This window comes from Falco cherrug, chromosome 3 (genome assembly GCF_023634085.1).
Source record: "Falco cherrug isolate bFalChe1 chromosome 3, bFalChe1.pri, whole genome shotgun sequence".
Lineage (NCBI taxonomy): Eukaryota > Metazoa > Chordata > Aves > Falconiformes > Falconidae > Falco > Falco cherrug.
Genome location: NC_073699.1, coordinates 118,526,086 through 118,548,485, shown reverse-complemented (window position 1 = coordinate 118,548,485; position 22,400 = coordinate 118,526,086). Strand labels below are relative to the sequence as shown.

General features: G+C 64.5%; 1 protein-coding gene across 3 annotated transcripts in view; it reads left to right on the top strand.

Moving 5' to 3' along the window:
• Positions 1–3,088: 3,088 nt before the first annotated feature.
• Positions 3,089–22,400, top strand: part of DLGAP3 (DLG associated protein 3) — a 28,639-nt gene continuing 9,327 nt past the window's right edge. For 2 of the 3 annotated variants that reach the window (XM_055706172.1, XM_055706174.1), the window contains exons 1-2: positions 3,089–3,362; positions 20,185–20,265. The gene's annotated coding sequence lies outside the window, so the exon portion shown is untranslated. Of the gene's footprint in view, positions 3,363–8,207; positions 8,872–20,184; positions 20,266–22,400 lie in introns of those variants that run through there. The other variant, XM_055706173.1, reaches the window with a different exon arrangement.

Genomic DNA, 22,400 nt, shown 5'->3' with positions numbered 1-22,400 from the left:
AGACACTCGTGATCAAAGACACCCGTGGCATGAGCTGGGCTGCCCGGGGGGGGCTGTTCGGGGCACTGCAGCCAGCCCCATCCTGCAGCATTCCCGAGCCTTGTGCCTGCATCCCTCCTGCTCTCAGCCAGGATTAAAAATGAATGAGCCAAAGGCTTCCCCGGTCTCTTTGCTGGCGGGCACCTGTGCCGCACACCGAGCAGTGCCAGCACTCCTGTACCCTGGGGCAGAGCCGGGTACAGGGCAGCCCCCAGCCCCCCAGCCCTGGCCCCCCAGCCCCAGCTCAGCCCTGCTCCTGCAGCAGCAGCCTGCGCCAGGGCAGCTCCTGCACAGGGGGGCTGCGGGGCCCTGCTCCCCCCTGCCCCATCCCTGCCCTACCCAGGGGTGGGTGGCCATGGTGGGCACAGCACAGCCCCCAGCCCCGTGCCCGCCGCCCACCTTCCTGGCGGGCCCGGCACGCGGCGGGGGCGGCGGAGCTGGCGCAGGGCCGTGGGCGGCTGCGTGGGTGGAAGATGGTGTTTTCCCAGCTCCGACTCGTTCCTGCCGCTGCCACAGCCTCGCTCCCCGGCGCTGCACGGGTGGGAGCAGTGGGTGCTGCGCAGCCATGCTGGCTCTGGGGGGCCGTGGTGGGGACTGGGATCCAGCAGCTGCTCCCCCAGCCAAAGGTCTGGCCCCCCAGCACAGGGATGTTCTCCAAGCAATCTCCAACCCACCAGTCCCTGGGAAGGAAGCATGAGGCATCGGGCAGGAGGAGACGGGCTGCCCGGGGACCGCTGGCACAGCCCGGCACTGGGACGGCTGGGTGATGCTCTTCCTGGCGGTGGTGGGTTAGGAAAGGCTGCTCGGCTGCCAGTGGGGAGGCAAAGGTGTGGGGCAAGGCTGGGCCCTGGGGAGGCAGGGTCTCCATGTGCCATGGGAATCATGCACCCCGTCACTCAGGCAGCCCGCTGCACGGGACACATGGCGTGGGCTCGCAGGACGCCAGGCTGCCCGTGGCACCCGGGCACTTTGCTCTGGCTCCATGCGGCTGTGCCCATGGGCCAGGCTGGGTGGAGCGGGTCTCCGTGTGCCGCAGTGCCGTGTCTTGGCAAAGCCGGGACGTGGCCAAGGCTGGCTCTGCTCCACACCCGGCCCTGGCCCAGCCATCTTTGACCACCCGGTTATTCCCCTTTTGAAGTTTATATTAAATTTTAATCCTTTTATATAACTGCTCAGCGGGGTGGGCAGCCCTCCGCTCCCCCCATGCAGCAGGAGCAGCTGTGCGGGTGGCGATGCAGGGTGCTGCAGGGCCTGGCAAGGGTGGGGGCTGGGGATCCCCTCCCAGGGGCAGCAGGATTTTCGGGGGGGGGGGGCTCTCTGCACGCCAGGGGAGGGGGCAGCCCCAGCTCCAGCTCTGGCTCTGGCTCTGGCAGAGTGCCCTGGGTGGAGGACAGTGATGGGGGCCGCGGGGCTGCTGAGCAGAGCGCCCTGAGCTGGGGGTGGCTCTGCAGAGCCGCAGCGATGGCAGCAGGGCCTGGGTCTGACCGCACGCTCCCTGCAGCGTGCTGCTCTCCTGTTGCCCTGTGCCACCCCGGGGAAACACGTGTGTCCTCCAGCCCTGGCCATCCCCCTGGGTGACTGATGGCATGACCGTGGCTGGGGACAGCCCTGCCTGGTGGCACAGCCAGCTCGGCTAAGGACCGCAGCTCTGGGGCACAAAACGCCTGGACACGCAGCTGCTGACCCCCCCCCCCCCCGCAGGTGCTTGCCTGAGCCGTGTCCCCCCACGCATCGGGCACAGGCTCCCACGTGGCGTGGCTGGGGGCTTCAGCGCCGGCATGGTGCCAGGGCTGGGCACGTGCTGCGGTGTGGCTCCCGCCACCGCACGCAGCAAGGCGTTCAACCAGGTTATTGTTCCGCTGCACTTCTAACCTGCTCGTGCCGTAATTATTACTATTATTATTATTACTATTGGCAAATTACATGGTGTGGTGCAAGGGGCTTGGCGGGCTGGCAGCCCCCGGTCTGCTGGCAGCAGGCTGGGCCCCTGGGGGGCTGTGCCTTGCCCGTGAGTGTCCCAGTACCCTGCAGCTCTCCCAGTATCCCACGGCTGTCCCGGTATCCCATGGCTGTCCCAGTACCCTACCCCATGGCTCTCCCAGTACCCCATGGGTATCCCGGTATCCTGTGGCTGTCCCAGTACCCCATGGCTGTCCCAGTACCCCATGGCTGTCCCAGTACCCCATGGCTAATCTGGTGCCCTGTGGCTGTACTGGTACCCCACAGCTATCCCGGTGCCCCATGGCTGTCCCAGTACCCCATGGCTGTCCCAGTACCCCATGGCTAATCTGGTGCCCTGTGGCTGTACTGGTACCCCACAGCTATCCCGGTGCCCCATGGCTGTCCCAGTACCCCATGGCTATCCCTGTGCCCCACGGCTATCCTGGTACCCCACAGCTATCCCGGTGCCCCACAGCTATCCCAGTACCCCATAGCTATCCCAGTGCCCCATAGCTATCCTGGTACCCCACGGCTATCCTGGTACCCCATAGCTATCCTGGTGCCCCACGGATATCCCAGTACCCCATAGCTATCCCAGTGCCCCATAGCTATCCTGGTACCCCACGGCTATCCTGGTACCCCACAGCTATCCTGGTGCCCCACGGATATCCCAGTACCCCATAGCTATCCCAGTGCCCCATAGCTATTCTGGTACCCCATATCTATCCCGGTGCCCCACAGCTATCCGGGTACCCCATATCTATCCCGGTGCCCCACAGCTATCCCGATACCCCATATCTATCCCGGTGCCCCACAGCTATCCGGGTACCCCAGAGCTATCCCGGTGCCCCACGGCTGTCCCGGTACCCCTCCCTGGCCGGGCAGGCAGTGTGCCCAAGGGCAGGACTGGCTGGCAGGTCCCAGGGTGCCCCCCACCCCGGGGTGCCCCAGGGGATGCCCACGGGCGGGTACCTCCCGTCCCGGTGCCAGCCCACGCCGCGTGCCCCGCCGGCGGCAGGTCCCCGATGCCCCCCTCTCCCCCCCCTCCCCTTCCCCACCCCGGGGGTCCCGGGGTGCCGGGAGGCGGCGGCAGAGCCGCACCGGAGCCATCTTGCGCCGCCGCCGCCCGCTCTGACTCCCGGGGAAAATCCACCGCCGTGTCTTGGCTGCGCCGCGGCGGCGGCTCCGCACCGCTCCGCACCGCTCCGCACCGCTCCGCGCCCAGCCGCGCTGCACTGCGGGGCCGCCGCCACTCGCATGGTGCCGCCGGCCCGGGCCGAGCCGGGAGCAGCCGGGCCGGGGCGGCGGGGCCGGGGGCGGCGGGGCCGGGCCGTCGGGGAGCCGCCCGGCAGCGGCCGGAGGATGTAGGCGGCGGGAGCGGGGTAAGAGCGGCGGGGGCGCGGGGGGGGCTGTGTCCCGGCGCTGCCCGGGCCGGTACCGCGGGGCTGCGCGCCCGGGGCTGCTGCTGCCGCGGGGGCATCGCCGGCCGGGCGGGGGTCCCGCTCCCGGGGGATCCGCGGTGCCTTTCGGGGGGGGCGGCTCTCCCCACCGGGGCCGTGCGGGACGCCCCCCCCCCCCCAGGAGACGGGGCGTGTGGCGCGGGGATCCATCCAGCCCTGCCGGGCGGGTGCTGGGGGGAAGCCGGCAAGATGGCTGGGGGCAGCGCAGTGCTCGGCTCAGCCAGCGCGGCGGGTCGGGACCCCGCGGTGGGTGCGGGAGAAGGGGTGCGGGCCCCCCCAGCTCCTGGGGCTGCGGGGAGGGGGCTGAAGCCCCCAGCCCCCCCAGCCTGTCTCCGTGGAAGGTGACAGCAGCCATCCTGGTGCTCTCCCGCTGCAGAGGGCTCGGGCCGGGGCCGGCCAGGCCGAGGACCCCTCCCCAGCCTGGTGGTGTCCCCCCTGGGAGGGCTGCGGGGCAGGGGGACTGGGCGCTGGGGGTCCCGGATCCGGGGCTGCCGCTGGGGGCTGGGGGCTGGCAGGGAGCACGAGCCGAGCTGTGACTCTCCCCGTGCATCCAGGCTCCATGGCACAGCGCAGCCTTGGCAGCCAAGGGGAGCTTTGCGGGGGTCTCTCTCCTCTCGTCACCTGCCTTCCCCTGGACGGTTGAGTTTTGTTGGAGAAGCCGATCTGATCCCTCCACCCTGTGCCAAACCTGCAGAGCAAGTTGGCGCTGGGACCGCTCTCCATCCCGTCTCTCTCCATCCCATGACATCCAGCCCTGCACATCACCTCCCTCCCAGGGCTGCCCGCAGCGGGTCCCTGCCTGCCCCCCGCGCTGGCCACGAAACCCCGAGCAGGCAGGAGGGGACAGAGCCAGGCTGTTGGGTGCTGGCTGCCCCCACCAGAGTCCGAGCTGGGAGCAGGTGGCCTCCCTTGGTGTAAATCAGGGCAGGATCTGGCCACCAGCGCAGATTCCCCTTTAGGAAATGGATGTCATTTCCCGTCTATCTCGGTTCCTCGCCCCAGTGCTTCCACTGTCTGCCCGCACGTGTCCACGGCTCCCAGCCCTTGAGGACCCCATCTGCTGGGGGATGGAGAAGGGGGACAGCCACCAGGAGATGGGCACGGCCACGCTCAGGAGGCTGGAAGGCATGTCAGCCCTTTCAAAGCGCTATTCAAGTGCAGGCCAGGCCGAGAGGGAAGAAAATCACCATCAAAGTGACTGTGGAGCATCTGAGCTGGAGGGGCCCTTGGCTCTGGGGGCAGCAAGAGCACTGGCACAAGGCGGTGCGGGCATGAGCCACCTTTGGGGCCACCTTGGGGGTTGTTACCCCACCAAGCCTGGGCACCGGGACTGGCTCCAGGCATCCCTGCTGTGGGGAGTGGGTGACACAACCATGGTGTCCCCACGGGCAAGCAGGCTCCAAGCCCCTGGTGCCCAAATCTCCCTCCTGAGTGCCAGGGCTTGTGCTGTGGTGTGGGCCGGAGGAGCAGCCCCCAGCCCTCCTGCCAGCCTGGGCAAGGCACGGGGAGGGAGTGCAGGCTGGTGGGGAGCACAGGCTGGGTGTCCCTGGGGGGGCTTCCTTCAACCTCCCCATCACCAGCTCAGAGGTAGCGTCGTGCCGGGACCTGCGGGACACAGGGCCTGGGCAGGAGCCCCGAGGCTGGTGGCTGCGCTGGTGTGAGTCTCCACAGGTCTGCCCACCCATGCAGGCAGGATCAGGCCCTGAGCTGGGGTCTCATGCCCAGGTGCTGCTGCTGCGGCTGGGGCTGGAGCTCCAGATCCAGGTTTTGCAGACACTTGTGTCTCTCTGACAAGCTGATCCAAAACCCTGGATCCCACCCAGCTAGAAATTTGGATCTGGAGCCAAAGGTGACTCTTGGCCCTTATTGCCATCACGGGCGAAGCTAAAATCTGGATCTGAGCGGCGACGCGAGGAGCCTGGATCCAGCTCAGGAGCTGAATGTGTGGCTTGTGTTCCTTCTGCCCACCAAATTGGATTTCCTGAAATAGCCTGTTGAAGACCAGAGCACGGCAGGGACTGAACGACAGGTCACCAGGGGTGTGGAAGCCCCACCAAGATCCTGGCTGCTTGCTTCAAGACGTTGGCAGCCGGCAATAATAGTAATATACGGTGCCATTGCCGGGAGAGTGCAGCGCTGGAGAGCTAAGAATAGCAGGCGAGACGTGCCGGCAGCTGGGGGACTCGCCGGGAGGGCCGGGGGTGCACGGGTGGATGTGTCCTGGCAGACATCCCGGTCATGGGGTGGATGGAGGTGGCAGCCTGTATCCCTCACATCAGGGAGGGCATCCCCGCGGTGCAGGTGGCATGGGGCATGGCCAGTGCCAGTGGAGGACAAGGGGAGGGGGACGTGCCAACCCTGCGTAGCGCCCTTCAGCGTGGCCTCGGGGCTCCGGCACCCCTGGGTGTACAGCCTGGGCTGCCAAAGTGGCCGTGGGATGGTGGCCCTCTTGATGGCCCTGGGATGCCCAGTTCCCTTATGAGCAGCAGCATGGGGAGGCCGCCCCAGGAGACAAGGAGGAGGCCAGGCTCTGAGCTCAGCACCCCTCACTCACCTCCCCCAGGCTGGGCAGGATCGAGCCCCTTCTGCTGTCCCTGCCCTGCCCGGCGGTTCATCCCAGGGCCGTACGGCGCTGGCCGTGGGGGGACACAGAGGGCATGGCTGCCATGGGCACGCGAGCCAAGCCGCGGGGGGCCCGGGCTGCTCTCTGCCAGCCGTGGCAGCGGCATGTGGCAGCAGAGCAAGTGCCCGTCAGATTAAGGAGAATTAATTTGTACTTTCCCTGTTTCCACGGGGCTGGGGGTGCTGCGGGCAGCTGGTGTCCCCCTCCTGCAGCAGCTGTGCTCCTGCAGCTCCCATGGCAGCACCTCTACAACCTGCCCTCAATCCTAATTAGATTTCTCACATCGCCCTCCCCCCCCCCCCAGCTCACTCCTCCCCAAATGCTGGAGTGGGAAGGAGCCATGACATGGTTTCTGATCAGCTTCTGAATTCAGATTTCTCTTGGCTGTCGGTGGAGGAGGCTTCTCACAGCCTTTGTCTGGTGCTGCCGGAGCAGGGTGCTGCTCTGCGCTTCCCCTCGATGCCGTGGCGGCAGGTGATGCCGGTGCCCTGGGGAGACCCTACAGAAACACGGCGCTGGGGGTGAACTCACCAGCACCCACGGACCCCGCCGTGCACGGCTGAGTGGGAGCCCGGGCAGGCGGCATCCGTGCTGCAGCCCCGCTCCGCTGGGTGCTGGGGCTGCCGTGCTGGTGGTGCCATGCTGGCTGCTCCTGGCAAGCACCGAGCGCTGCTGCTGCTGTTTTCCTGGGGCTTGTTCTGCCTTGCTCCTGGGGGACCGGGCGGCTGGTGCGGGAGCTGGGCACCGTGCCCGTCCCGGTGCGGCTCCACTGCGGCCGGTGTATTGCTGGGTTTGGCTCCTTCCCCGGCACCCAGGCCTTGTCGGCAGCGAGTTGTGGCTCTGAGTGAAGCCAGGGGATGCAAACACTTCCCAGCGCTGCCAAGCCCCAATTAATAGCCTGTGAATCATGATGCTGTTGGAAGAACAGATGTTTGCGGCGTGGTTGCCAGCACTCGGTGTTTCACTGAGGGTCTGTTTGGCCTTAAACTGGCAGCTTCGGAGGACAGGCGGTGGCAGGAGCCTCACTGCCTGCCTGGTCCTCTCCCCTCAGCAGGGCCGGGAGCCATTTGGGCTGGAAATTAGCTGAAGTTTTTGGTGGGCAGAGCGGAGCGGGAGAACAGCCTGTCCGTGGGCGTGTGGGGGTGCCGCTTTGGAGCGAGGACTGCGAAAGCTGAAGGTACTGAATCCCGACGTGATGCCCAGTGGGGGACCTGCTGGTGTCCTATCCCCAGTGCTGTGGCCTTGGCCCAAGGCACCCCCTCCCCATCTCCCCCAGGGGTGGAAGAGCTGTGGTCGCACTGGGGGCTCTGGGCCCAGTGGTTTGGAGATGGTGAGCTGGTTGTTAGTGGGGAGATGCTGCATGTCTTGATGTGGCTGTTCCTGCCGTGGTGGTGCAGCTCGGCTGGGTTGGTGTGCCCAGCTGGTGGGTCGGGGCGAGACCCCGTGGAGGTGGATGCGCCCTGGGTGCCTTTGGTGCACCTGAGCTGAGGCTGTCTCAGTGTTTCATGTCAGGGCATGTGTCTCTCTGGGCTCCCCCATGTCCTCTGGGTGGGGGCAGCTGGGGACATCCCCATGGTGGAGGAGCTGCAGTGGGTGCTGGTGGGTGTTGGGGGTGCGGGCACGCAGGGAGCCGGCAGAGTGAGGGCTGCACGCAGGTCCTGCGGGGTGCAGAGGTGCATGGGGATCTGTGGGGTGGGAGCAGCGGGGTGCACGTGGCTGTGGGGCCATCCAGATGCACAGGGATGCAGCAGCGGTGTGGGGTGGCTGTGTGTCCATCCTGGCATGTGGGGCTGCGTGTCCGTGTATCCATCCCAGTGTGCGGGGCTGCGTGTCCATCCTGGCGTGTGGGGCTGTGTGTCTGTCCCAGCATGCAGGGCTGCGTGTCCATCCTGGCGTGTGGGGCTGTGTGTCTGTCCCAGCATGCACGGCTGTGTGTCCATCCTGGCGTGTGGGGCTGTGTGTCTGTCCCAGCATGCAGGGCTGCGTGTCCATCCTGGCGTGTGGGGCTGTGTGTCTGTCCCAGCATGCACGGCTGTGCGTCCATCCTGGCGTGTGGGGCTGTGTGTCTGTCCCAGCATGCACGGCTGTGCGTCCATCCTGGCGTGTGGGGCTGTGTGTCTGTCCCAGCATGCACGGCTGTGTGTCCATCCTGGCGTGTGGGGCTGTGTGTCTGTCCCAGCATGCAGGGCTGCGTGTCCATCCTGGCGTGTGGGGCTGTGTGTCTGTCCCAGCATGCACGGCTGTGCGTCCATCCTGGCGTGTGGGGCTGTGTGTCTGTCCCAGCATGCGGGGCTGTGTGTCCATCCTGGCATGCATGGCTGCATGTCTGTCCCAACATGCAGGGCTGTGCGTCCATCCCGGCGTGCGTGGCTGCGTGTCCGTCCATCCCTGTGCGTGGCGATGCAGCAGGGCGGTGCGTACGGGGTGCTGCGTGGGCGTGCGGGCGCTGCTGGCGTGGGCAGCCCCTTCCCGGGGGTGCGTGGCGGTGCGCGGGGGTGGCCGGAGCGCGCCAGGGAGCGTGCGTGGGTGTGTCCCCAACGTGCGGGGGCGACGGCTCCGCCACCGCCTTGCGCTTGCTGGAAGGTGCCGGTGTCGGAGCGTGGCCACCGCCGCGCCGCCGTGGGTGGCCGTGACCCCGGGGCCACCTCCTGCTGGGCTGGTGGCCGCTCGCTGCACGGCCTGGCCGCGGCATGGGCAGCCCACAGGGATTGTGGAGGAAGAGAGCGAATCCAGCCGCCGTGCCGCTTCCATCCTTCGGCTCCTGCCGAGCCCGGGCGGGCAACTTCATGGCTTAGCAGTGGTGGCAGGGTGAGTGGGGCGGTGGGCGCAGGAGAAGGGGCTGCTGGGTGGGAGGGGAGTGGGTCTGGCTCTGTGCAGGGGGGTCCATGCCTTGTAGACCCCCTCTCCCGGGGCAGCCCTGCTTTGTTCACAGAGGTGCAGCCCAGTGCCCCCAGCCCCCAGCCCGGGCAGAGCGGAAGCCCCCCCCCCCCCCCCCCGCGCCGGTAGCCTGCAGCCCCTCGGAGCCTTTTCTAACCCTTTCCTGGCCGAATCCTCCTCCCTGGCAGCCACCCCCTCGTCTCGGTGTGCAGCGTATGGCTCCCAGCCAGCCCTCGCCCAGACAAGCCCCGGCACAGCCTTGAAGCTTGCCCGGCCGGGATGGGGAGTTCCCAGCCCAGAGATCTCTCCTGCCTTTCCCTGCAGCCCTGTGCTGGGCTGGGGGCCGTGTCTGCTGGGGTGGGGGGCTGTGCGTGTTGTGGGGGGTGTGCCGGGACTGGGGGCCAGGGGCTGTGCACACTGGGGCTGGGGGCTGTGTGCGCTGGGGCTGTGCATGCTGTGGGTGGCAGCCTGGGCTGTGCCTGAGCTTGGGGACGTGGTGCGCTCAGCCCTGGGGACACGGGGGTCTCAGCGCAGGTATTTGCTCAGGATGAGGGGGGTGAGACCCCCTTGCCCCAGGCCCAGCGCTCCCTGAGCTGTGCAGCACTGAGGTCTGTGGCTGGCTGCGGGGCAAGGGGGGAGCGGGCCGTGTAGGGGGGAGGCTTTGCTGCGTGCTCAGAGCTGGGGAGACATGCTGGCCTCCCCCGAGCCCCCCCCGGGGTCGGTGTTGATTTGCCTGCCCGTGGCTTTCCAGGGAGCTGAGTCCCAGGACGGCCAGGCCAAGCGTGTCCTGGAGTGGGGCAGGGTCCCCTCTGTGGTGTCTGTGTGTTGGCCCGTGGATGGAGCTGGGGACCCCCGGGTCTGCCTGCCTGCCAGATGGCTCTGCTGCCGGGGAGTGGCACAGCTGGTGCCAACATCTGTGCTGTGAGCCCTGCCTGTCTTTGGTTTGCTCCTTGGCATGATCACGCTGGCAGTTCGGTCCCCCCGTACCTCTCCCTGGTTTTCCCCCACCACCTTGCCTCTCCATGAGACAAACCTGTACTCTCTGGTGGGTTTTATTAGAGGGGAAACTGAGGCAGGAGGGAGGGAAGTAGCAGAGCCCTCCTCCGATCCCCATCATCCTCAGGCTCAATCCCACGCCTCACCCTGGGCTGTTTTTTCCTGCTGAGTGATGCCAAGAGCTGGGGGGGAAGCAAGGCTGTCCCAGAACACAGCTCCTGGCCATGTCTGCCCTGGGTGCTGGAGCCGCCCAGCTCCTCCTGCTGCTGCCTGGTGCGGCCCTGGCCTGGGGCTGCAAGAGGGGCTGGCGGCAGGGCTGCAGGGTGGCTGCCTGTGGTGGCAGTGGTGGCTGTGGTGCCCATAGTGGCTGTGGCAGTGGTGGCCGTAGTGGTCGTGGTGGCTGTGGTGGCCATGATGGCTATGGCAGTGGTGGCCATAGTGGCCATGGTGGCCATGGTGTCCATGGTGGTGGCAGTGGTGGCCATGGTGACTGTGGCAGTGGTGGCCATGGTGGTGGCCATGGTGGCCGTGGTGGTGGCAGTGGTGGCCATGGTGGCTGTGGCAGCGGTGGCCATGGTGGCTGTGGTGGTGGCTGTGGTGGCCATGGTGGCTGTGGCAGTTGTGGGCATGGTGGCCATGGCTGTGGCAGTGGTGGCCGTGGTGGCCGTGGTGGCAGTGGTGGCCATGGTGGCCGTGGTGGTGGCTGTGGTGGCCATGGTGGCTGTGGCAGCGGTGGCCATGGTGGCTGTGGTGGTGGCTGTGGTGGCCATGGTGGCTGTGGCAGTTGTGGGCATGGTGGCCATGGCTGTGGCAGTGGTGGCCGTGGTGGCCGTGGTGGCAGTGGTGGCCATGGTGGCCGTGGTGGTGGCTGTGGTGGCCATGGTGGCTGTGGCAGTGGTGGCCGTGGTGGTGGCCGTGGCGGTGGCGGCCGGGCGCTGTCCGCGGTGCTGATCGCCCCACGCTGCGTGGCCAGCCGGGACCCGGCAGCGCGTCCCCCCCAGCTCCCCTGGGGATGCCAATGGGTGCGCTGGGGCTCGGGGTCCCCCCCTCCCCGGGGACATCCCGGCCCGACGCTGGCCTTTGATGTGCAGCAGCTCCAGACAGGGCTGGCAGGACGGGCAGCCACCCCCCGGCCGTGCCCGCCACCCCCCGCCCTGCCTGCCAGGCTGGGCACGGCTCATGGTCCCGCTGCACAGGTCGGACAGGGACAGGGCACCGCCAGCCGGGCCGGCGAGTGGGGCAGGGCAGAGCAGGGCACCTGGGGACATGGGCCACCAAGGCTCCGTCACGCCCTGCCAGATTTGGGGCAGGCAGAGGAGGTGCTGCCGGCTCTGCTCGCAGCACCCAGGTGCGCGCAGAGTGGCCCATGTGGCGTGCCCGGGCCAGCACCGCTGCCTGGGGACACCGTGCCCACCTCCCCCGCCCGAGCCGTGGCCCCCACCACAGCACCGGTGTCAGCGCTCCCAGAACAAAATGTCAAACCATGCAAATGAGACTGCGGGAGCGGCTGATTGAAGGGCCCTGCCCCGCCTCAGAGTTGCAATCAAATATGCAAATGGCTCCCGAGGAGGCTAGTGAAGGCTATTAATAGCGGGGGATGAGGCTGTGAGAAAGCACGGTGTTCCTTGAGAGGATGAGGCTGGGGGCTGAGCTGGTTCTGCTTGTCTCTCTGCCTGGCACGTGCCACCTGGGCAGGCACCCACCCCGCTGCCGATGCCCCGCACGGGATGTCGGGTGGTCCCTGTGGGGACCCCACGGGCACCAGGTATCGCTTTATGGTTTTGGCCACCATGACCCTTGGCGGGGCGGGTGCTGCCGGTGTGCCCGCGCTCCTGCCCGCGCTCCTGCCTGCGCTCCTGCCTGGCATCCTGCGCCGCCGCGGTGTGTCTCTGTGCCCAACCGCTGGGAAACCCCGCGGGAAAATTGCACTCGCTGAAAACGCCAGGCTGAGATTTCCCCCTTGGGGAGTCTAACCTCAAACAAGGAGGAATTAGGTACCCGGGGGACCTGGGCACCGCTGCGGGGGTGACAGTGGCTCAGTCTGGCGGGGGGAGCTCAGCCTGAAGCAGGCGTCACAGTTGCGGTGGAGGGAGGGAGGAGGGGGCTGGGGAGGGCTCCTCCTGGCCCCCATCCTTCACCCTGCGCTTTCATCTCCTATTCTCTCTCTTGGTTTCCTTCCGTTGCCATCAAGGCGGAGACGTCCCTCTCCTGCCAGCTCCAGGGTGAGCACGATGAGGCAGGTTCCCACCGTGCTGTCCCCAGTGTCCCCAGCTGGTGCAGGGGTCTCTGTGTGTTTGAGCCCCCGCCGCAGCCCCTCCACCCCATCTCATGGGTCTCAGGAGCTGGGAACCACCTGACCTTTTTAGAAAACTGTGGAAGTAAGACTGGAGACAACAGTAACTAATTACTTAAAATCTGAAACTGGAATAATTAGCCCAATTAACAGTCTCAGGTGACGTCTTATTCCATCTGATAACGGCCTGAGGAAGAGGGAAATTAATTAACCCATCAGCCTGACATTTGTAGGTCACCACCGGCTCCTCCTGCCTGTCCGGGCTGGAGCAGGGATGGTTTGGGGGTGCCCATCCCTCTTGGTGCAAGAGGTCTGCGTCTTTTGGGGGTCTTGGTGCAGGGAAGGGGGTTGGAGGTGAGCCCTGATGCCAGCCAGAAGAGATGGGTTGGGGGCTGGCAGGTGTGGGGAGAGGGTGCCCTGCTCCGAGGCTGGGGTGATGAGCACTGGGATGGGGCTCGGCATCCCCCGGGAACGCTACCAGCGCAGGTTTGTTAGTAGAGATGGCAGCTGTAGGCCTTTAAGGTTGCTGTGGAAACGGTGGTGTTCGTGACCGGGAGGAGCCTCCTGCTTTCCAGGCAGGGCCCCCCCATCACTGTGGGATGGGGACCCCCACCCCAGACACCTCGGACCACACAGACTCCCACGTCTGGGGAGAGACACGGCGAGGGCATGGCTGTGCATACGCAGGCGTTGGGTGTGCAGCTCCCTGCAGGCCAGGCCCCCTCCCTGCCTGCATGGACCCCCCCCAGCCCCAACTCATCCTTGGCGTGGCCGGTGGTGCCAGGCAGGGCTGCACACGCATGCACACGCATGCACACGCATGCATCCCTGCACGGTGCGGGCTGCCAGCGTGCGCACCTCCCTGAGCAGCACAGCTGTGCCCCTGCACCCCCTGGGGACCCCGTCCTCACACCTCCGCCGGCACGCGGCCGTGCACGCTGCCAGCACTGGAGCGTGCACATGTGCCTGCCTGCGCCCCAGCCTGGCACTGGGGCCCCGGTACCGTGCTGCCTGCCCTCCCTGGCGTGGCACGGGGTGCAGAACGTGCCCAGGCAGAGCCCCCGGCTGCAGCCCCGCGGGCAGCTCGGTGAGGCCTCGGTGCTGCTCTCAGCTCTTGGAGTTTTAATGAGGTAAATTGTATAAAAGGCTCAGTTTGCCCTAAATGCCCATCCCTGCGTGAAGCTGCTGCAGCACAGCCCTGACCCACCTTGGGAGCTGGGCAGGGGGCTAGGGGCTGGGCATATGCTCTCGGCCTGTGCACGTGGCAGTGCTAGGAGGAGGAGGATGATGAAGGCGTTTTAGCACATTTGCAATCATTTCCCTCCTCCCCCCCAGGTTTACAGCTTACCTCAGCGGCTTATCAGCCTCCAATCTCATTAAATCAGGCAAATTGTAACATCTGATATTTTATGGAGATTAAGGTGTGCGCCCAGACTCTATAATTATCAGCAAAGATGTATTTACAATACCTTGTTGCTAGTAAACAAAAAATAACTTCAGATCAAAGTGCTTTAACAGAGAAATAAATCTGCCCACAGAGCCCCGCTGTGGCGCACAGCATGGAGACGTCGGCGCTGCCCGCGGCGGGTGGGCATTGCTGTGGGATGCGTGGGGGGTGGTTCGGGGATGTCCCTGGTCCCACGTGGCTGCTGCAGGTCCTGTGTGCTGGGGCCATCCCCAGGCTCGTGCCCTGTGCTTGGGTCTCCCTTGCTGGCATCTCCCATGGGTGCCCAGTGGCTCTCACCTCTCCGACCACAGGTCCGCCAGGGGTTTCCACCCCGGAGACCTCCCCGTGCCCCTGCTGACACAGGGCTGGGATTTATTGGCACAAGCATGTCAGCAGCGGTGGTAGTGCCTTGCCCCTCAATTTTTCACCACGGTGGGAGCACTGCGGATTACCGATGTGATGATGCTGGTTTATTGCTGCCTGAAGTGGATTTATCCGCGTGGCGGGGCCCAGGCTCAGCGCCGGTGTAAATCACCGCAGCATGGCCGGCACGAGCCCCAGCACCGTGGCTGCCTCCTCCCACTGGGCCAGGGCATTCCAGCCCCCCCAGGGGTTTTTGTGGCTGGGACCCCCGCGGGGCCATATGCTGCACCCCTGGGCTTGGCTGCCCAGCAGCAGGCATGGCGGTCCCTTCTCCGTCTCACACTCCTGCCCGTTGAAATGAGAATAAAATGGTGATAATGCTGCAGATGTCCTCTGGAAAGGGCTCTGAGGCAGATGAAAAGCCCTACTTAAGAGTGAGGCCATTATTATTAATAACTCAGAGCAAGGCTGTAAATTCAGCCGACACAGCTATTACGGGAAATGAACCTGCTCCCGTGCTGGATCCAAGGCTGCCCGGGTGTGGGATGGGGATGAGGACAGGGATGGGGACAGGAGAGTGGGGCTGGATGGCCGTATGGCTGCTGGCTGGGTGGTGTCCATAGCCACTGGGGCAGCGTGGCTGGAGGGGGCAAAACATCTTGTTAGATCCCAGCACTCTCTGGGCTTGCGCGGACTATCTGTGGGCTTTTCTGGGATGGTCGGAGGTGTGAGGGAGAGGGTGAGGAGCATGGGTCTCCCCCCCAGCAGGAAAGGAGTTGGCTGAGCTTTGCAACAAGGCTGAGACCTGGCTGAAGCTCAGGACAGTGGTGACGCAGGAGCGTGGCTGGTGCCGGTGCCAGGGCTGGGTGTGTGGAGAGGGGCCGTGGTGCCGTAGCTGGCACAGGGCTAGGGCAGGACCCGCTGTGACCATCCTAGTGCAGGCTGACTGTGCCCATCTGGGGAGAGTCCCTGGCGGTATTACACCTTGGCAATGGTTATATTAAATAAAAATAACCCGGTGCCATTCATTGCCCGGTGCCTGCAGCCAGGTCAGCAAAAGACAGAGAGCTGCCGCGGCTTTGGCTCTGTCGAGATAACTGTCTCTGGCACCGCCGCCCCACCAGCGGGGCAGCCCTGGGGCTGATGGCGTGTGTGTACCCAGGATGGCAGAGCTGGGTGGGGGTCGGGCAGGGGGTCCTGTGGGGGCACATGGGGTCACGGGGTGCTGTGGCCATGGCCACGGGCTGGTGGTGCTGCCTGTGCCCAGCTCGGGAGCTTCTGCGGGGGAACAAGCTTTGATATAAATATCTTTTTGCTCAGCACACGACCTACTTTCCAGACAATGCCATTAGCCTCCCGACTCCCTCATTCATCTTCTGCCATCCTCCCCCAGTCCGCCCCGTGGCAGCGCCCGCACCAGCGCTGCGTGCCGGGCCATGGTGTGGTGAGGCAGGATGGGCACGTAGCTCGGTGGCACCATGGGGACCCCCGTGCTGGGGCTTGGGGACAGCTGGCAGAGCCCCCATCCCCGCGGCTGGTGGGGCGCTCTTGCTGCGTGGTCCCTGCCCCTGCTCTGGCCTTGGAGGGGGTGGCTAGGTCCCCTTTGGGGTTTCTGCACCCTGTCCCGGAGGGTACTCAGCTCCTGCATCCCTTCCTGCTGTCTCCATCCCCGTTCCCTGGCACAGTCCATGCCCTGTCTGGCAAACAGCCTCATCCAGGGGCATCCTCATCCAGGCACAGCCTTGTTGCAGCATGTAGGGGCCAGGGCCCCTCCTGAGCCCCCAGGAGCATCCCTGATGCTGGGGCCACACATGTGGTTCATCCAGGGATGATCCTGCAGGAGCTCCCATGTGGTGGCAGAGGCTGTTGCACAGTTGGCAGCCATTGAGCGACTGGTGGGATTAGGGGCAGGTTGGGCAGAGGGTGCCCTGTGCCACTGGCATGGGGCTGCCTGGTCCCCCCAGCCCCTGGTGCCAGCCCTGGCATGGGTTTTCCCCTGAGAGCTGGAAGCACCACCCCAGGAGGCAGGGCAGCCCCTGAGCCCACCGCCTGCACACCTCCACGTGCTCCTGGGCTGAGCCCCCGCGCCTCCCTTGCAGCTAAAATTAAATATTCAATTTGTATTGCTGGTAAATCCTGTAAATCTCTTCTCTCTCTAAGCTCTTGTAGCAGGAATATCGGTGGTGTAATCTCCACGGGGGCCCATCCCGCTGCCCTTCACAGCTCCCCAGCTCAGACCATGCTCCCCTTTTCCTGCATCTCCCTGTGAGATGCTTTGGAGGCTGGTGGCAGAGTGGGACCCTGGTGCTCATGGTGAGCACCCTGCGGCAGAGCACCCCATGGCACCCACCCTGCCTGTGCTGCCTGCTGCAGGGCTGAGGATGCGCGCTGTCCCCACACTGTGCATGATGGATATGCCGGTGCCTGGATGACCAGTGTGGTCCTGCCACCATGCCCCCCATGCCTGCCATGCTCCCAGTTTGCCAGCTATATCCCTCCCTTTGCTCTGTCCCTGCACCGGGCCCGCGCTAAGAGCATTGTGCAGAATTATGTATTTAAATATTTAGGTTTTCATCAGCTTTGCAAATTAAGCCCATCCATTAAAGTGGCAGTTCGGGTCCTCCGCTGGTGAGCTGGGCTGCGCTGTGCCTCAGGCTCGCTGTGCCCATCCCTGGCCTCGAGGAGCCCCACGTGTGGGATGCAGCCTGGGAATGGTACATGGTGGCCTGGAGCATCCCTGCCACCTCTGCTTCATCACCATTCCCAGGTCGGGCTTGCTGGAAACCTTGGTCCCTGTGGCCCCGTTGCGGGAAGAGCCGTGGGATGGTATGGTGTTGCAAGGGGAAATGGTTGGGATGGGTGTTATTTGAGGGTGGAGCAGAGTGCCACGTGCTGGGGAACGTGGGGTGCAGAGAAATGGCAGTGGCAGGTGAGAGCCCTGGCATGGCCGAACGCCCGAGGGGAACGGAGCTGGGGATGGAAGGACCAGCCTGCCCAGGGGCCTGGTGGGGACGGGCAGGGGGCGGCCAGAGATCGTCGCTGCTGCCGCAGTTGGTGCTAATGCCGTGCCGCCCCGAGCTCACCAAAGCAGCTTTGGAGTGATCCCTGGCTTAAGTCGTTACATCGTGTGGCCAGGGAGATAAGTGGCTTTTTAAGCCCAGGCAGCGTGGCCCATCCTGCCAACAGAGTGGGCTGCATGTGGGAGGAGAGGGCAAAATGGCACAGCCCAGGGGAGTGGGTGAGGAAACGGGACATCTGGCACCAGTGCTAGCCAGGGCCCCTGGCACAGCCAGCAGTGCCTGGGGGGCTGCCATGGCCCCCAGATGCCTGGAAAGGGTCCTCTGGCAGGGCAAGTCTAACTCTGGGGGGATGGCTGGAGCCCACCGCCCGCCTGGGGCTGTGCTGGGCACTGGAACAAGGTGTCTGGCGGGGACACGGGCAGAGCACCCAGGGCGAGTGTGGCACAGGGGTTGCCCCCGCTCATCCCTTCCCTTTCCTGCAAGTGAACATCAGGTGTGTTGGTCTCGCGTCAGCTCTGTCCCACCAGGCTCCCTGGGGTCACCTGCACGTCGCCCCTTTCCACCCTGCACTGGAGGGGCACTGGGGGAGTGTGCTGGCTGCTGCTGGGCCCAGGCAGCGCGGGCAGGTGTTGACTGCGTCCTTGAGAAGGAAGCTGTCTGTGCGTGTAACTGGTGATGGGTGCTCATCCATGCAGGGCAGCACCCATGAACTCTGCGCCAGCTGGTGGAGGCTGGGGTCTCCAAGGCCCTGCCTGGCTGGGGGGTCCCTCCAGGATGGGCTCCTGACTCAGTTAGTTGGCTGTGGTCCTGCTGCTCTGGCCATGGGGTTCCACCTCTGACAGTCAGTTCCCCTGTGCTGTGTCCCGGCTCCCGTGGGCAGGATGAGCATCGCTGCAGCACCAAGGGGGCTGGAGGTGCCTGTGCCTCGGGGGCAGCTCGCCTCTGCAGCCCGTGCCCACTCGGGGATGCTGGTGTGGCCCCTTCCCCGTGCCACTGCTTTCCTTCCCCGCCAGCTTCTGTGTGGGCTCTGGCTGCTGCCCCAGCTGCTCCCTGCTTGTACAGGGCTTATGAAGAAGTGGGTTTTCTGCCAAGATCCAGGTTTGGGCTTTGCAGGGATGGAGCGCCAGGCTCCCATCTCCACTGGCTTTGCCCCGGCAGCTCCGGGATGCTCTGGCTCCCTCACACGCCCTGCCGCAGGAGCGTGGCTCTTGCCCCAGGGGAATCCGCTCTGGGGATCAGGGTCTCCGGGCAGGCGGTGCTGAGCGGTGTGTGCTGTGCGGGGCAGGGGGTCCTGCTCCCCCCGTGGTGGCAGCGGCCAGAGGAACCTGCGTTGCGGCGGGGAGTCCCAGTGCTGGCGGCCGTGCCGGGATCCCTGGCAGCTGGGGCGCGTCATGGCCGTATTTCCTCGCTCTTCTCCAGGAGTAATTGCTCAGATGGGGACTTGGGGCAACTCCCATCCCTCTCCCGGCATGGTAATGAGTGAAGAAGACTCAAAGACAAATGGCTCATTAAGAAGCAGTGCTGCATTGCAGGATTTTTCATCCCACCAACCGCTGCATCAGCAGAGGCAGCACCTCTCGCGCTCGCCCTCCCCAGCCCTGGAGAAGGAGCTGTCAGGCAGCCGGGGCTGGTGCCAAAATTAATCATGTGCTTAATAACCTGCCCCTCCCGTTAAACGGCCTGTCCTCAGCCTCCCAGCACACGGAGCGAGGTGGCAGCGCTGGGCTTGGGCTGTGGGTTGGGTGCCCGGCAAGCGCCCGTGCTGGGGGAGGAGGGACGTGCTGGGGCAGGCTGAGCCGGGGAGATGCCCCCCGGCATTGGGGTGCCAGGACCCCCCAGCCCGGCTCTGTCAGGTTGCCGGCCATCCGTGCTGGGTGCCACCAGTCCCTCTCAGTGGCCTCAGTAAATACTTCTTGCTCTGCTCACATTTGCAGTTCTTCAGCTGGTGTTTGTCCTTTGTGACTTTTTACAAATCTTGCCTCGTCCCTTATTGCCAGCAGTGCCCGGTTGGTTCCTGCCCCTCAGCCCTCTCCGGGCAGTGCCCGCCTGCAGCCTGCTCAGTTTTCTTCCATTAACACTAATTGGCTTTGATTTCCTGATTGCATCGAGGGTGTTTGCTGTGATCTTTGCACCCTGCTTGCTCCCCTTCCCGTTCCCCTTCCCTTTTCCCTTCCCTTTCCCCTGGCCAGCCCTTACCTACCGGGGTGACAAACCTCTCCCTAATGACACTCTTCCCTGCCTGACACAACTAATGAACCATCGGTGAGCTGCTTTCAGCTAATTCAACTTTTAAGAAAATAATGACTTGGCGCAGAATTACGTACTAAATTAGGTGATCTCTTACTAAGCCCCTCTTTTTTTTTGAGGCTGAGTAAATTTTACTAATACAACCTAATAAAATAACAGAGCAATTAGTTTCCACAATCCTCGCTTACGAGTTGGGAAAAAGTAAATAGATTAAAAGCGCGGTGGAAATGACCTGGCGGTATTCCATATTTATTTTCTTCCGATGACTGTAGATCAAATTTGCTCAGCTCCTACATGGGAAGACCACTTTATTATTTTTTTTTTCCCAGGCTCCAGCTTGCGCACGGTGCCGGGCGCTCACGCTGTGTGTTTGTTCTCTCCTGCTTTCATCCCCAGCCGTAAAGATCCCCAGCAGGACCCACGCTGGCAAAACCTCACGCTAATTTGCAAAGCAGAGCGGGCCGAGCTTGTGCCTCTGCCGGGCTGGCAGCTGGAAAAAAAAAAATCCCTTTGCTCAAGCTGGAAAGCCAGGGTGGCGGGTGGAGGCTTTGTGAAGCATATGGCCAGATCCGGAGCAAATCAAAGTCGATGGCGAGGCGGCCACTGGGCCGGCTCTGGTGCCCGCTGGCAGGGAATTGCATAACAGGATGGGGCTGGGGATGGTTTTGGGGCTAAGCTGTGCGAAACACGTGTTGGTGGCTGTGCGGAGCCATCCCCGTCGCTGCTGGTGCGGGCAGCGCTGGTGTGGGGCAGCCTCAGGGGAGGAGAGAAGGCTGGGCTGCTGGAAAAATACCCGGCGAGTTGGGTCAGGCTGGTTTTGGGGAGGAACACCCTCTCTCTTCCTCCCTGGGCTTCAACCCTTTGTGTCGCTCCCCCAGAGCCTGCTGCCGCCGGGACACCCAGCGCCGAGGAGCTGCTGGCTGGGGCCATGAGGACAGCATCCCCCTGAGTGCTGGGCGGTAAGTGCCACCGACGGGCTTCACCGGGACCCCAGCACGCGCTGCCTGCGGTGGGGGCTGCTTGGGAAGGACAGGCCGCCGGGACCCCCTGGGTGCAGGGCGAACAACCCCAGCTCTTGGGGTTTGACCTGGAAATGTTGGAAACCCCAGTCTTGCCCCTGTGCGTGGGCAGTTTGCTGGACCCAGGTGTTGCGGTGGGGTTTTGCTGTCCCATCACCTTCCCGCCGGTGGTCTTGGAGCTGGAGGAAATCTGGGGGTCCCTGGGTGCCACGGTGTCCCAGGGGAGTTCAGGCTTCTGCCAGCGCTGCCCCAGGGTCCCCGCAGCCCTGGGCCTCAGGAAGCAGAACCGCCTCTGCCAAGTGTCCCTATGGGGAATTACGCAGGAGGCTGAATTTCAGCGTGACCCACAGTGTGGGGGGCTGTGAGCCCCTCTCCTCCATGTGCTGACCCTCGTGCTGGGCAGAGACAGGGTGGCAGCAGACATCAGAGGAAAGGTGGCGTTGGGGAGTTTCTCCAGGCTTTGGATGCAATAAAGGCAAGAAGTGAGTTATTTGTAATGGTAATTATGCTCTTCCAGTTTATCCTAGCACATAATTGTGTGGGCGGTAGGTTCCCACTGGTGGTAATTACCCTGGTGTTAAATGGCACAAAATTCAGCTGGGCTGGATTTTTACCCCCCTTTTTGAGTCTGCGGTTCGGTGGCACAAATCCACCATTTCCCGAGGGCTCTGCAGCGCAAGTGGCCTTCGGTGGGACACGGCTCCGGCTCTTGGCCACAGCCGGCTGCCCACGAGCCGTGCTCCAGCCTATTCCCCTGCCCTGCGTGGCAGCCGCCTGCCCGCACTGCCCACCCTGGAGAGGGAAGAACGAGCTCAGCGGCTTCTCCTGCCCTCTGCATGCGGCCATCCCTGCTGTGACATGGGGACAGGGACCCACAGGATCACTCCCAACCCCTTCCCCATCCCTAGCATGCCCTTGGGAGGACTGACTGGTCCCTGGCCAGGGCACAGGCACCTACGTGGCTTTGGTGAGCTGGTACTGGGTGGAACCCAGCATCTTTCACCGTGGCATGTCCCCATCCTGTGCCATTGCCCTGCTCTGCCACTGCCAGTGGTGGTGGGAGGCTGCGGGTGCCTTGCCGGCGCGGTGGCGGGGCCCAGCCTTGTTTAATTGCTGCACCTGCTGAGCACAAAAGCCGGTTGGGCTTGTGGTGATGGGCTGCTCAGCTGTTTTGACTCCTTCTTCCCGCTGCAGCGGCAATATTTGGATCAGCTGCGAGCTTCCCTCCCCAAGCAGGAGGTGATAGCTCAGCCTGTGGAGGCAGAGCCGGGGCTGGGAGCCTGTCTGTCCGTCCATCTGTCCGTCTGTCCATCCTGCTGCTGCCCACTGGCTCGATCCCAGGGCCCGGGAGGCAGCCCCCTCCCGTGCTGCTGTGCCCGCTCCCCGTAGCAGCTCTCCCAGGAGGAGAGAGGCATTTCTTTTTGTAACAGGCTGCAGGATCCTTTGGTTAAAATGCAGCAATTAGGGGCCTCGTTGGAGCAGGAGCACGATTGTGAGGGCGGCAGGAGCGGCGTGGGACCCAGCCATCCAGCCTTGAAGCCAGGAGAGAAGCCAGTGGCGGAGGCTTCTTAGGGCAGACGCATTCCCTGGGTGCTGCCATGGCTCCGTCTGCCACTTGCTGCCACCAACGCGGGCATCGCCGCCGGTCCCCACGCCCCTTGGGGGCCTCCAGCCCCTATCCCTTCCCGGGGCTCCTCAGGGCGTGTGGCCCCTCTGTCCCCACACATCCCAGACCCTCCTGGTGTCCCTTGTATCCAGTCCCCACGATGGACCCCATGTGCCGCAGGGACCATCCCATGGTCACCGTTCCCTGCGGCTGGTCTTGGAGACGGGCTGCCCACAGCACCCTGCCCAAGAATGGTAACAAGAGTATTAATGATGCTTGTTAATTAGCCGAGCTACACTGGAGAATAAGTAATTTCCTCATTTATAATCATTCCGAAGGCAGAGCCTTTGAGGGCCTGTAAGTAAGACAAACCTTCCCAGGTGCATGCGGCTCCGGCGGCGGTGCAGGCTCAACGCTGCCTGTCCTGCCTCTGCTGGGGATGCCCCACGCGTGGCACGGCCACCTCCGC